We start from the raw sequence: 12,397 nt of genomic DNA on the forward strand, positions 1-12,397 counted from the left end.
AAAATTGTCATCAGTGGTGCTAAAATATTAAGCCTTTTACTTTCCTCTGCATTCTCTCTCTCTCGACTTGTCATTTTGTTCTTTATTTGCTATTTAATGTTATTCTAAGTGAAGAAAAATCAAAAATTTAAATTATTAGCATAAATTTACTATTTATCTTTCTATGGTGCAATGCCAGTTTTAAATGCAAATACAGGAACATTTAACTTGTATGCAGAATCCCTGAAATTACCTATTTATATTTCTTAGCTTATACATGCATATGTATTTTATTCTTATCAGGACAGCGAAAGCCATGCATAAAACTGATTCAACTGGTTATATTTCTCTTCTTGAAGCATACCAACACTTTCTCTCAAGCTTACTGATGAGTAAGGAAGAACCAAAAGGAAAAATGGATTGTCCTCTTTCCTTGTCCTTTATGTCATTATTTTTGGCATGTTTGGCTAATGTATGAAAGTAATCAAAGAAAGAATATGATAGTGTTTCTTTGCCAATACCCTTCCATTCTGTGTTCAAAGCAAGAACAGATTAAAACAGAAAATGAGGCCCCTGGAGCTGGCAGCACTCATGCCCATGAAATCAGCCCTGAGTATAGAAATGCATGAAATGAAAAGTAAAATTATTCCTTTTTCTTCCACACTCACATTCCCAGCTCTTCTCTACAGAGGAAATTATTTTAATAGTTTCTTCAATAACTTTTCACATTTCTTGAGATGGATGCAGATTAGATATGTAGATATGTAGAGATGTGTAGTGGATTAGATACGACTACAATTCTTCACAACTTTTCCAATCAGAAGATATAGTCTGTTTCTTCCTTTTGAATCCATACTGATCCCAGAGCATACTTTGACCTGTAAAATTCAAAGACAGTGATTTTTTTTTTTTAACTTCAAGTATTGGCCCTGCAATACCCACTCTTGACCTCTGGGTGTGCTGACTACATCCTATGAGGACACCAGGGATGGAAAACCATATAGTCCATTCCAGACTTTGCAGCCATGGTAGTTGGAACCCCAGAAAAGGAAGTGCACCTAGTCCTAACCAACCCTTCCCCCCCCATGCTCACTGCAGCTGCCTGAGCAAGTCCAGGGTCACCAACACAACTTCCCTAGAGCCCTCAGAAAGTGAAACATCATAAACCATTGTTCTGAGCTATGAGATTTTGAGTAAATTGGTATGAGCAATAACTATGTAATGGTACATACATTAAAAACATTTGAACCTTTACACCCCCATGAATGGGATTGCATCATTTGTATGGTCTGTATGTATCCTGCTTTTCTTCATGTAGTGTATATCAGAGAAAGTCCTCTGTCTGGACCCATAGAGTTTAGCCACATTATGATACAGAGTTTTTTTGTTGAAGGGGTTGCTGTAATTTATTTAACCTATTCCTATGGATGGGCAGAGTTATGTCGGGTTTCATTCTTGTAAACAGTAATGAAAGGGACATTCTTATACATGTATTTTGATGTATTTTGAGGAGTAAGTTTTTACCCGTGGAGTCGTGTGGACATTATATGAAATTTATAATTTAATAAAGATTTTCTAAATATACTCCGGAAAGCCTGCACCAGTTTACATTGCTCCCAACAGTGTGTGACTAAACTTGTTTTGTTAGTTCTTCAATGTGGTAATTTCAAACTTTGAAAAATTAATTAGGAGGCTATTTTGTCTTATATTTCTCTATCACTAATCTTAATTAATTCCTTAGTTAAACTTAATACTCTAATTATTGTAAGAGGTTAAACATTTAAAAACATTTCTTGATAGTTTTAGTTTTTAATCTGTAAGTGGCTAGTTTAAGTTCTTTGTCTAGTACTCTAATGGATTGTATCTACAGTTCTAAGATCATAAAAGCCCTTTGTAGATTAAAGGAACATACCCCCTTTGTCATATGCTTTTAAATATCTTTTCCAAGTTTTTGTTGGAGGTGTATTCTGTGAGCAGAAATATTTCCTAGTTTGCATTATGCTTTTCTTTTTCACTCATTGGTTTTTCCCCTTCAATCTCTGTGTTCCAGTGACACTTCCCTAAGGACATTTTGCTATTAAAGCAAAACTTTTAAAAAAATCATTTCATTGTTTGCCACTCCTCCTGGAAATTATTTTAGTTTACCCATTTAATGTTATTTTTATCCTTTTGCTACTGGAGAGATGGTACTTCAGGAAGCCAATCCCAAATTAGTTGGTTGCTGGATCTGTTGGCTACAAAATGCGGTTCCCAGCAATAACTCATCCTTATCTATTTGGGGGAAATTAAAGGGAAGAATACATTTTTAAATGATATCACATGCTGTTTTTCTTGGCTAGATCAGTGGCTTAGCTGTTCAGGACGAGGTCTCTTAGTCTTTTTATGGATCAGAGACTTAATGGGACTGTTTTGTAGGGTTGAAAATGCAGAGACCAGGTAATTCTGCCTTCATGCCTGGATCTGATCATTCCCAGGTGCTCAGTGCATCACCCCTCAATGGTCTGAGAAAGTCCGGATATAATCATGGAAGATATCAGAGGCAGCTTCAAAAAACTGAGGGGTGGTAGACTGAGAGGTGGATCCAAGATCAGGTGCAAAGTGTAAAGGTAGAGAAAAAATTGCTCTTGATTTGGAGATTGATGGGACCATGGTGGTCAAAGGTGCTGGTGAACAGCAAAGCAGAGCTGGTGAGCCCTTCTAGAAAAGCTTAAAACACCAGTGATTCTCTTGTCAATAAATAAATGTCTATTTGTTAGAAACAAACAAACAAACAACTTTTAACATCTTTGAGACAGGATGAGAGGCTCATTCTTGACTCGGGTAATGAAGTATTTATGATAATTTCTTAAGCAATTACAAATTGTCTGTTTCTCTGAAAATTGGTTGCACATTGAAAATGTTTTATTTGTATTTTTTAATATTTATTTTTTAGTTATAGGTGGACACAATGTCTTTATTTTACATTTATGTGGTGCTGAGGATCGAAACCAGTGTCTCACGCATGTGAGGCGAGCGCTCTACCACTGAGCCACAACCCCAGCCCCATTGAAAATGTTTTAAACACTAATAGTAAACATAAAAAGAAAAAAATAGATTGATTTTCAATAAAAGAAATAAATAGACTTCTTTTAAGCATCAAAATATTTTTGGAAGATATGTTTATAAATTATTTTGTTTTTTTCTCCCATTTTTCCTTTGGTAAAATATTAAGGTTTGTTTTCCTTAGACATGATGACTGTGTCATCCTTACAAACTTAGGCACTTATTTTGTGCTTCAGTCATCTGGTGCCCTTTGAGGCTTCTGAGCTGTGTAGGAGTTTGTGCCCCACAATAAATGGCACCAGAGCGTCACAGAATTCTGATGCTTTTCTGTTTTCCTCCTGGCTCCAAGTTGCCAGCTCTTGCTTTACACTAAAGTCAGTATTCTGCACCTAGACACCCTCCTTTCCCCTTCTAGTGCTTTATCTCTGCTAAAGGCTGGGAAGCTACAAGGCAGGCTTTTAAGCCTGGTGTTTAAAGCAAGAGTAAAGATACCTAAGGGGTGAGTCATGCGTGCTCACAGCAATGCCATCTGCTACCTCTGATGTGTGAAACAAATGCCACATTTATTTAGGTGGCTCAAGGGACTTACTTGCAGCTCTTATGATCAGATCAATTAGGAGATGCATCTAAGTGGCCTCTGGATTATCAGTATGTTGATGAAGTGATTTAAGTCCTTATAAAACATTTCTACATTGTTCACCAAATTGCAAGCATATCCAATACTATCTAAGTTCCTTAATAAATAAAGAGGGCACTTTCTATGGTAGTAAGCACATGACCTAGTAGGTCTCCAATGTACTTGGGTCAAAATGAGATTTTTTTCTTCTTCATGGCTATGTGATATTGGACCAGAAATTTACACCTCAATTTTCTTACCTATAAAATGAGAAACTCAAACATAGCTTGCATAGTTGTGGCGTGTCTGAGTATCTAGCCCGTGGGTAGTCATTGAGTAAAAGACGTTCATTAAATAATGACAATTTTAGACACAAGTAACTTGAAAATAATTTGAATGTTTTATTGGTATAGATCATTAGAATATATTCTCAATATTTCTTTTTTGACTGCTTTTCATTTTTGATAATTTTTAAAAATTTGTTATTTTTAGTTATACATGACACTAGAATGCAGTTTGATATATCATACATACATGGAGTGTAACTTCCAAATTTTGTGGTTGCACATGATATGGAGTTGCACTGGTAGTGTATTCAAATATGAACATCGGAAAGTTATGTCTGATTCATTCTATTGGCTTTCCCATTCCCATCCCTCCTCTCTTCCCCAACACACTTATCCAATCTGGTGAACCTCCACACCTCACTATTATCAGTTTTTCTGAAAATAAAAATCTCTTATCCTTAATGATACATAATAAAAATATGCAATTATAAATTGCTAAAATATTTTTAAGTAATAAGTATCTCCTAATCATTTCCATTTCCAATTCAGAAGTCAAATTCTCAGTGACAGTAGAAGACTTCAGTCACCAATGACTTAGGCCTAGCCAATCTTTCATTTCTTTAAAGCTCCCAATTGGAAGGTGAGTCTGGAGCAAAAGAGGATGAGACTGAGGGCTGGGGGTGTAGCTCAAGCAGTAGCGCACTCGCCTGGCATGTGTGCGGCCTGGGTTCGATCCTCAGCACCGCATACAAACAAGGATGTTGTGTCCGCCGAGAACTAAAAAAAAAAATAAATATCAAAAAAATTCTCTCTCTCTCTCTTAAAAAAAAAAAAAGAGGATGAGACTGAGCATCACTGTTCCTGACTCTTTCCTGACTTTCCACCCACCCCCTTCCTGACTTTGAATGACATTCTTGGCCACTCCAGATCTTCCAAAAAGAAGTGGGAGATGAGGTAATTTCTGACTCATTAAAATGGAAATGTACCCTCACTTCATAAAAAAATCTCTCATCTTGATGTAAACTCAGGCTTATCTTTTAAAATGCAAACTGGTAAAAGAAAAGAAAAGAAAAAAACCCACACAATCTTGGCAACAAAGATTTTCACAGTAGCTTCCTTTGAGTGCCAAAACTTCTCATGCATGGACATGTGTGCCTGCATAAATATGTACAAAACACACCCACTGCTTACATCCATTGATGCCAGTGTCACTTCCAAAATAAATGCCACAATACACTGAGAGGAGTGCAGGTCTCTGTGCTTTCAGGTGAAAGGTCTGTGCTTTGAGATGACCAGCCATCAGCTGAGTATGGTGTTGGGGGAACAGCCTCTTGGTTATAGCACATGATGTCCCTGACGTGAGACTCTGGAGTAAACTCACAGCCCTGAGCTTCCGCTCCGATGCTGTGATTAAACTGCTGTTTGGGTGTTGCCTGGCAGATGAGAATAATAACAGCACCGCTTGGGTAAGAAGGGTATTGTCCTGAGGTGTGGCGTCCTTTTGACTTCCTCCCCCAAATGGAGTGCTTCCTGCTTTCCAGCTGAGGAGTGAGTCATGTGAAGGGACTTGAGAATGTGACACCGGGGACCAGTCAGACCATAATTATTTGGATGGCACAGATGACAAATCTGCTTTGGGCACACTTCTCATCCAGGTAGAGCCGAGAAGTTGTAAGCAGGGCTGGCAAGAGCTCACGCTGAGCATCTTCAACCTTAGTCCTGTGGTGTTTTCAACAACCACAGCCACGAAGTCGTGTTCACCGGGATTCTTACTGCAGATCTGAACATCCTGATGATTATTTCAGTACCCTGAACATCCTGATGATTATTTCAGGACCTTGTGATTTCTGGCATTTTTAGAATTTATTCAGGTTGAGAGATTGATGATGCGTTTGGTAGATGCCTGAGATAGACCTATGGATGTGCTCTAGTGGCACACAGAAACACATGGCCAGCAGGACAGTCTGACAAGAAGACTCCCCGGGGTTGGTAAGGAAATGGCTCCTATTCTGCATTAAATTGTGTTTTTATAGAAGCTGAACACTATAATTTATTATATGTCAAGAGCCATGGTAAAGGTGTATATGTGTGTGGATATATATTCAGCATTTTGCTGAATGCTAACTGTGACCTTATAAGGTAATAATAGACACAAAAATAACAATATACCTAATGCTTACTTCACTTGTCCTTATACTAAGTAGGCAATTCGTATAATTTGTCTCATATATTCCTTTAAGCAATTCTGGCCAGTAAGGATTATAATCCCATTATATAAGTAAGAAAACTGAGACTTAGGGAAATTAAAGAACTTGCCCAAAGTTGTATCGCTAGTAAACTGAAGGAATTAGGATTTCACTAGCCCTGTCTGACTTCAAAACTCATGATTTATAACATACCATCTTATTCTTTTGTGATCAACCAGTATCCATAACAAACCAGCAACCAAACACACTAACAGACCCATAAATTAGTAGACAAAACCTCAGTTTCAATCTCTTTGAATAGAATAAATATATGTGAGAAAAATCCTCACTTACATTCACTTGGAGAGCAATAGCCTAAATGTGATGGAATGTTCCATTTTTCACAATAAGTTTCCATTTTTCATAATAAGTGTTATTATGAAAAAAATTAGAATCGGTAACAATTGAGTAAATTCAACAAGCACCAAGTGTCTCTGTGTTGATTATACTTCTCATAAGATGCTGAGGTGGAAAATCAAGATCCTTAAGAAATGAAGCACCCTTACACAAGAAGTGTAAGCCTCCTATACTCCTAATGGTTCAGTAGTGCATTGTTTCCTACAAGGAGTGGCCTTTGGAGACTCGGCCTTCTGAGTTTCCTAAAGATGAAGTTTGTTTATTTTTCTGCACATATCACTGTGTGAAAGGGCATCCTACTTACAAATGTCTTCACTCTTTCAACCGTGGATTTCCAAGGGATATCAAAATCTTGGTAATCAGCTACCCTATCAAGATGAGCGGGCAGTCTAAATGGCCCTGGGAAATCAAGGCAGTAATCTATTTCCCACTTTTGTTTCCCCTGAAGTTTTTTGTTTTAAAATGAAAAACTTAGACAAAAATGAAGTAAGGTATTATATGAGCCAGCTTTTAGATCTTTGATTTATGAAAAAAAAGAGAAGAATCCAGAGGTAGCTTTGTCTAAGAAAATCTCATGTATGATATAAAGTTAATATCTTAAATAAATTTAATGTTATAAGTCTGCTGATGATGAAGTCAATGTTTAGCTTTTTTTTTAACCACAGAAATATATGTGGTATAAAAAAATTCTTGCAGGATCTCTGAGTCTGGAGATGATTTTTGATATAATTTGAAGGTATTATGGATCCCAAACACTTTTTCTGCCTTAGGCATTTAGTTCATGTGTGGGTAAATTCCTTTCATTTATTCATTTATATAAAATTTATAGAATATTGAGTATTTACATCATTATGCAAATGAGATATAAAACTTATGGTTATTGGGCTCAAGGAGGTGACTATGTGATTCAAGAGGTAAATCAAGTATTTATATATATGCATACATATATAAACATATATGTAAATGTATGTATATGTGTGTGTATATATGTGTGTGTGTGTGTGTATATATATATATATATATATATATATATATATATATATAATTAAGTATACATATAAAAGTGAAATACTAACATTAAGGGGAAAGTGAATGGAGCAAAAATGATGAAATGATTAATGTCTTCTGTCTCCTTTAAGTGCTGAGAGTCTCTTTTCTCTTTACTGCTTTGCCTTGTGCTTCATTTTTGATTCAAAGCTTTTATAAAATTTTACTTCCTCCATCGAAACCTTTGAGCATGAGAAGAATTATGGTCAGATCATCCTTGGGTTCAAATTATTTGTATGACTTCTCTTCCATTAAGCATCTGTGTTTGCTTTTCATTTGTTTCTGGCTCTGTTCCTGTGAGAGATGGTTCTGGGCAGGCACGTAGCTACTTCTCTGTCTTTAAAGAGAGATTTTCCTCCAGGGGAGAAAGCTGTTCTCTTAACTGATCATGCAGTTCTGGTAGGCAAAGGAGCAAGTGGACACACACTTAATAGGACAGATTGACCTAATCAACCTGGTTATCAATAGAGCATGTTTCCAGTTGAACACCTGCACGACCCCTGTCTAATGCACTTAACGATGAACCACTTATTTTTGGTCTAGTGTGCCTTTATCTTAATTTTTAGTATGTTGTCTAGTTTACTTTCTGGAATCATGTGCAGTGTTGGGGTGAACCACTATGTAGCGGCAAGTCTTAGAGGACTGAGTGAAAAGCCCATAATGGTGACTGTCTCATTGCAAGACCCATATTTATTAAGTAAATAATTGTGAACAATTTGATACAAATTTCAACCAAGATGAGTGTTTTTTTCAACCAATTTTTTTTTTTAATAGAAAAGAAAATCCACTTGAAAAGCACCAAGTAAGGTAGCACTCTTCTTCCTCTTCAAGTCCTTTCTAGGGATGTTGTCTCGAGAAGGCTCAGTAGCTCTAGAGATCATTCAGTGTATCCCTTTTTTTTATAATTGAATATCCAGAAGCAGGTACAGAGAGCTCATAAGGACCTCCCTAAGGCCTTCATTGTTAAGTATTGGCAGAGCCAGGACCAGATTTGGTTTCTTTATTGCTGAAGGACAATTAACAAAAATCTCTGAAGGATGGTTGAAAAGCAAATGTGGTATGGTAAAGCCTTCAATGAATCGCTTGGGATTCTAGTGAAAGTAATAGATCCTCTTTTCAGAAAAATATACATATATACAAAAGCATGGATATAATTTCATACATGAACTTCATGAAGCTCCTTCAGTGACCACCATCTAGGGTTCATGATCTCCACTTTGAGAAGAACTGATACAGATGTCATTTGACAAGAAACAACCTGCCTGTTGCTGAACCCTGCCATAATCTAATTCCATTCGAGTGACTACATGATTGCAGAATGCTTACTGCCGCTTCTCAAAATGCCCCCTTAGAATTAAATTATTAATAAGTAAACAACTCCCAAAACAGACATGTAGATCCACATGTTAGCTGAATGCACATTCACAAACACACATGGTCACTCGTGAACACAGACTGTTAATTTAAAAAGCATCTACTTTGCACAACATAAAGACAGGTTAAAGACTTGAAAAATCTGAATTTCTTGCAACTACCTGATCCTCTCTTGAAAAACTATTTTTATTATCCCTCATTCTTCTACCATATGTTCTTTTATATTAAACACCAGTCATGGTGTGTATCATTAAGTACCTACTGTGTACCTATTGAATTGGACTCTGGAGGCTAGAAAATTAGTTATCCAGCAAGTATATATGGACTCTCTTATGTGTCAGATATTCTGAGAGGATGGACAAAGGTTCCCTTGAAAACACGGGCCTGATCTTTTTTCTTAAGGAGATTATGGTCCATTTGGGGGGACATGATGTTATTAATATTCATTAAATGGTCGCTCTTTATTGAGTGCTGTCAAACTTCAAGTGAGACAGAGAAAGAAAGAGAAATCACTTTCAGAGGAGCTTAATTTCATGAAGGAGGTGAAATCATTACTGGGCTTTGAAAGGTAGGTAGGATTTGAGAAGACCATGAAGAAAAGGAGGGTCATTTTAGTCTTCTGGTTATCTACTAGTTCGTAATATACTACCCCGAATGGAGTCACTTGAAACAAAAGTACTTTTTAAATTTTGCTCATGAACCTGATGTTTGAATAGGGTTGGGAGGGAGAGATTGTCTCAGTTCCACTGACATCATTTAGCACCCCTCAGAGGAGGATGCAGGCAGTCAAAGGCTCACAGTGGTGTGCCCGTGACCAGAACACTTACAGTATGGCCTTTCCATGTGATTACTTGACCTCCTCCCAGCACAGGGGCTGGGTAACAAGAGCTAGTGTCCCAAGAGAACCAGGCAGAAGCTTCTTTAATTTTCCGGAGGAAGCCTTGGAAGTCATCAGTTGCCTCTTTGTCAAATGGAGCCTATGTCCCACCCCCCACCCGAATCAGGGGCCAGCAGCGGGGGGGGGGGGGGGGGGACATAGGCTACATTTTTAACACATTGAAGTCACATTGTAGGAGGAACATGTGGGGTGGGGGGGAAATTATGGTCTTTTGGAAAACACAGTCTGCCACACAGTCCTGGAGTGGTGGAAATGCGGTTGCAGAGGTGGCCAAGTTTAAGACATTTGGAGGATCAGGTTGCAGGGAGCAGGGGATTTGTGGATAGGAGCTTGGGAAAAGGGTAGGAGTCTCATTGAAGGAAGTTGAACTTGGTCCTGCTGACTGTAGCAAGTCTTTAGCATTTTTTTTTTCTTTGTTCACATCATAGTGTTCGTGGACTGGAATGTTTGGGCTGTGGGGAGCAGGAGTTTGTGGAAGTTAGAAGTGGCATAATCAACTGGGAATTTGTTAAAGTGGTTTAGATAGGCCATGCTCAGGCCTTGTGTAGGGTGAAACCAGACTGGAATAAAGTGACAGGGGTGAACGACATTCCAGGGAATATGTGATGTTGAGATTAGTAAGAGGCAATAATGGAAAGGGAGAATAATAAAATGGCAATGATGTTTCACTGTTTCAAGCTAAGTAAAAATATAGGCTCTGCTCCTACAGAGGTTGGCAGAAGTTTTCCAACAGAACCTGCCAGGGCAAGTCAAAGTGTGCACACTTGGATAATTAGTATTTCCCAAGCTCCTACAGGGAGTTCTGTGCAGATAAAGGATGTAATTGATTTAAGCACATTTATAAAATTAAGATTTTTTTCTAAGTATGATTATATGGTTGTCTCATTTTTGTCTTCAGAGCATTCCTTAGTCTGTTACTACAGATCTCACAATCCCTCAGCCACAGTAAGCCCTGTTGTCAGCAATGAACTGAAAGGAGATGGAGGAGTCTGTGTCCCACTTAGTGGGTCTTCATGTGTTTTTTTTTCTTTTCCTTAATTACCTTTTATTTTTATTTATTTTTTAAATATTCATTTATTTCGTGTTAGATGTTTGATGTGTTTGACTTTGAGATTCTGGATGGAATCCCTATCTTATATATGAGACTACTGACACCCAGAAAACTAAGTGCTTTAACCAAGACACCTACACGAGGATGGGGATCTGAAAAGTCCACTCTGTCCTCCTCTGTGGTGAGCTCAGTCCCAAAGCTGTGCATGGGAAATGTTTGAAGAAGTGACCAGTTTCTGACACTAGGTGATAACTGTCTTGTCTGATAGGTGCTGCTATTTTTTCCATTAAATTATTAATCCTTTGAAGGCAGGGACAGTGTGGTATTTGTGTCACTTACTTTACATACAGAAAAAGCTTCATCTTTGAGGTTGACTGTTCCAAGTTAGGCTGTCTGCTGGGTTCATCAAGTTCTGGAGTCAGTCTTGTATTTGGTCAGTGCCAAGACTCCAGACTTGGAGCGGGCACAGTCTCCCCAGGGCAGGATGGTCTTACCCTCTTCCCTTTCAGAAACCTCATTTCAGTGTCCTACACTGGACCTACAAGATCTGGAGGCACAGGCCAGGATGAAGTCCCTTATGTCTGTGGTGGTGCCACCTGGGAAAATGGGCATTGGCCAGCAAAGCACCCAGGAAACCCAGGCACACTTCCACCCCAGGCTTTTCTCCTGTGAAGGCAGCCCCGTGCTTTTTCATGGGGAGAAAATGACTTTGGACTTCTCGCCTCTTCTCATTTGCCCCCTTCCTCTCTCATACCCCACAGTGAATCAGCTGTATGCTCTCAAGCATGAGAGTCAATTACTTTTATTGTTAGGCTTGGCTATGATTGTCTTTAATGGTCAGAAAATTATCCAGCATCTAAAAAAAAAAAAAAAAACAAACAAACCACAATTAGAAAATTCAGCCACAGTGTGTCCCTGTGACTTTTGGCTGGCACTGAAAGAAGCATTTCCTCAGAGGAATTCTTTCAGACATTTGGCATTTAGTACTTGTGTTTTGCATTTTATTTCCCAAATGGAAACCTGAGGGCTTGTCGTTTTGTTTTGTTTCAGTCCTTCCAATATCAGGCATATTTTCAGCCATCCCAAAAATGAAAGTAGCAGTTTAATGTCGTTTGGGGGGTTAGAAAACATTTGATAGCGAATAATCTTTGTTTTCTATGTGCAACATCAAGCAAATTTAGGAATGCTAAGCATGTTCAGACCCTGGATCTAGCTTTAAATAAATTGGCATCCTTGTCCCATTTACTAAATGCTATACAAGTTGGGAAGGAAATTTTGACCAACCTTATAGATTGTCCAATAGGAATACTAATCTCAATGATCTTGGCCAAAGGAAGTACCCTGGGAGTCATCACTGATAAGAATGGCCTTGGGCATTTGCAACAGGGGTCCTGGGGGCAGCGATTCCAGTCCAAGCTGGGACTGCTCTGGGTTGTATGGGAGTAGGAAGTCCTGGAGCTTCCTGGACCTAGAGTATGTCTGGTCGAGCAGCAAGGGTTA

At 38.3% G+C, this 12,397-nt stretch overlaps 1 protein-coding gene across 4 annotated transcripts in view; it reads left to right on the top strand.

The window, feature by feature from the left end:
• Window positions 1–12,397, top strand: part of RAPGEF4 (Rap guanine nucleotide exchange factor 4) — a 288,041-nt gene that overhangs the window by 78,524 nt on the left and 197,120 nt on the right. The window contains exon 1 of one of the 4 annotated variants that reach the window (XM_081261509.1): window positions 5,431–5,913. The exons of the other annotated variants lie outside the window; for them this stretch is intronic. The gene's annotated coding sequence lies outside the window, so the exon portion shown is untranslated. Of the gene's footprint in view, window positions 1–5,430; window positions 5,914–12,397 lie in introns of those variants that run through there. 4 annotated transcript variants of the gene reach the window in all.

Source organism: Spermophilus citellus, assembly GCF_964194105.1.
Source record: "Spermophilus citellus genome assembly, chromosome: 11".
In the NCBI taxonomy this organism is placed as follows: domain Eukaryota; kingdom Metazoa; phylum Chordata; class Mammalia; order Rodentia; family Sciuridae; genus Spermophilus; species Spermophilus citellus.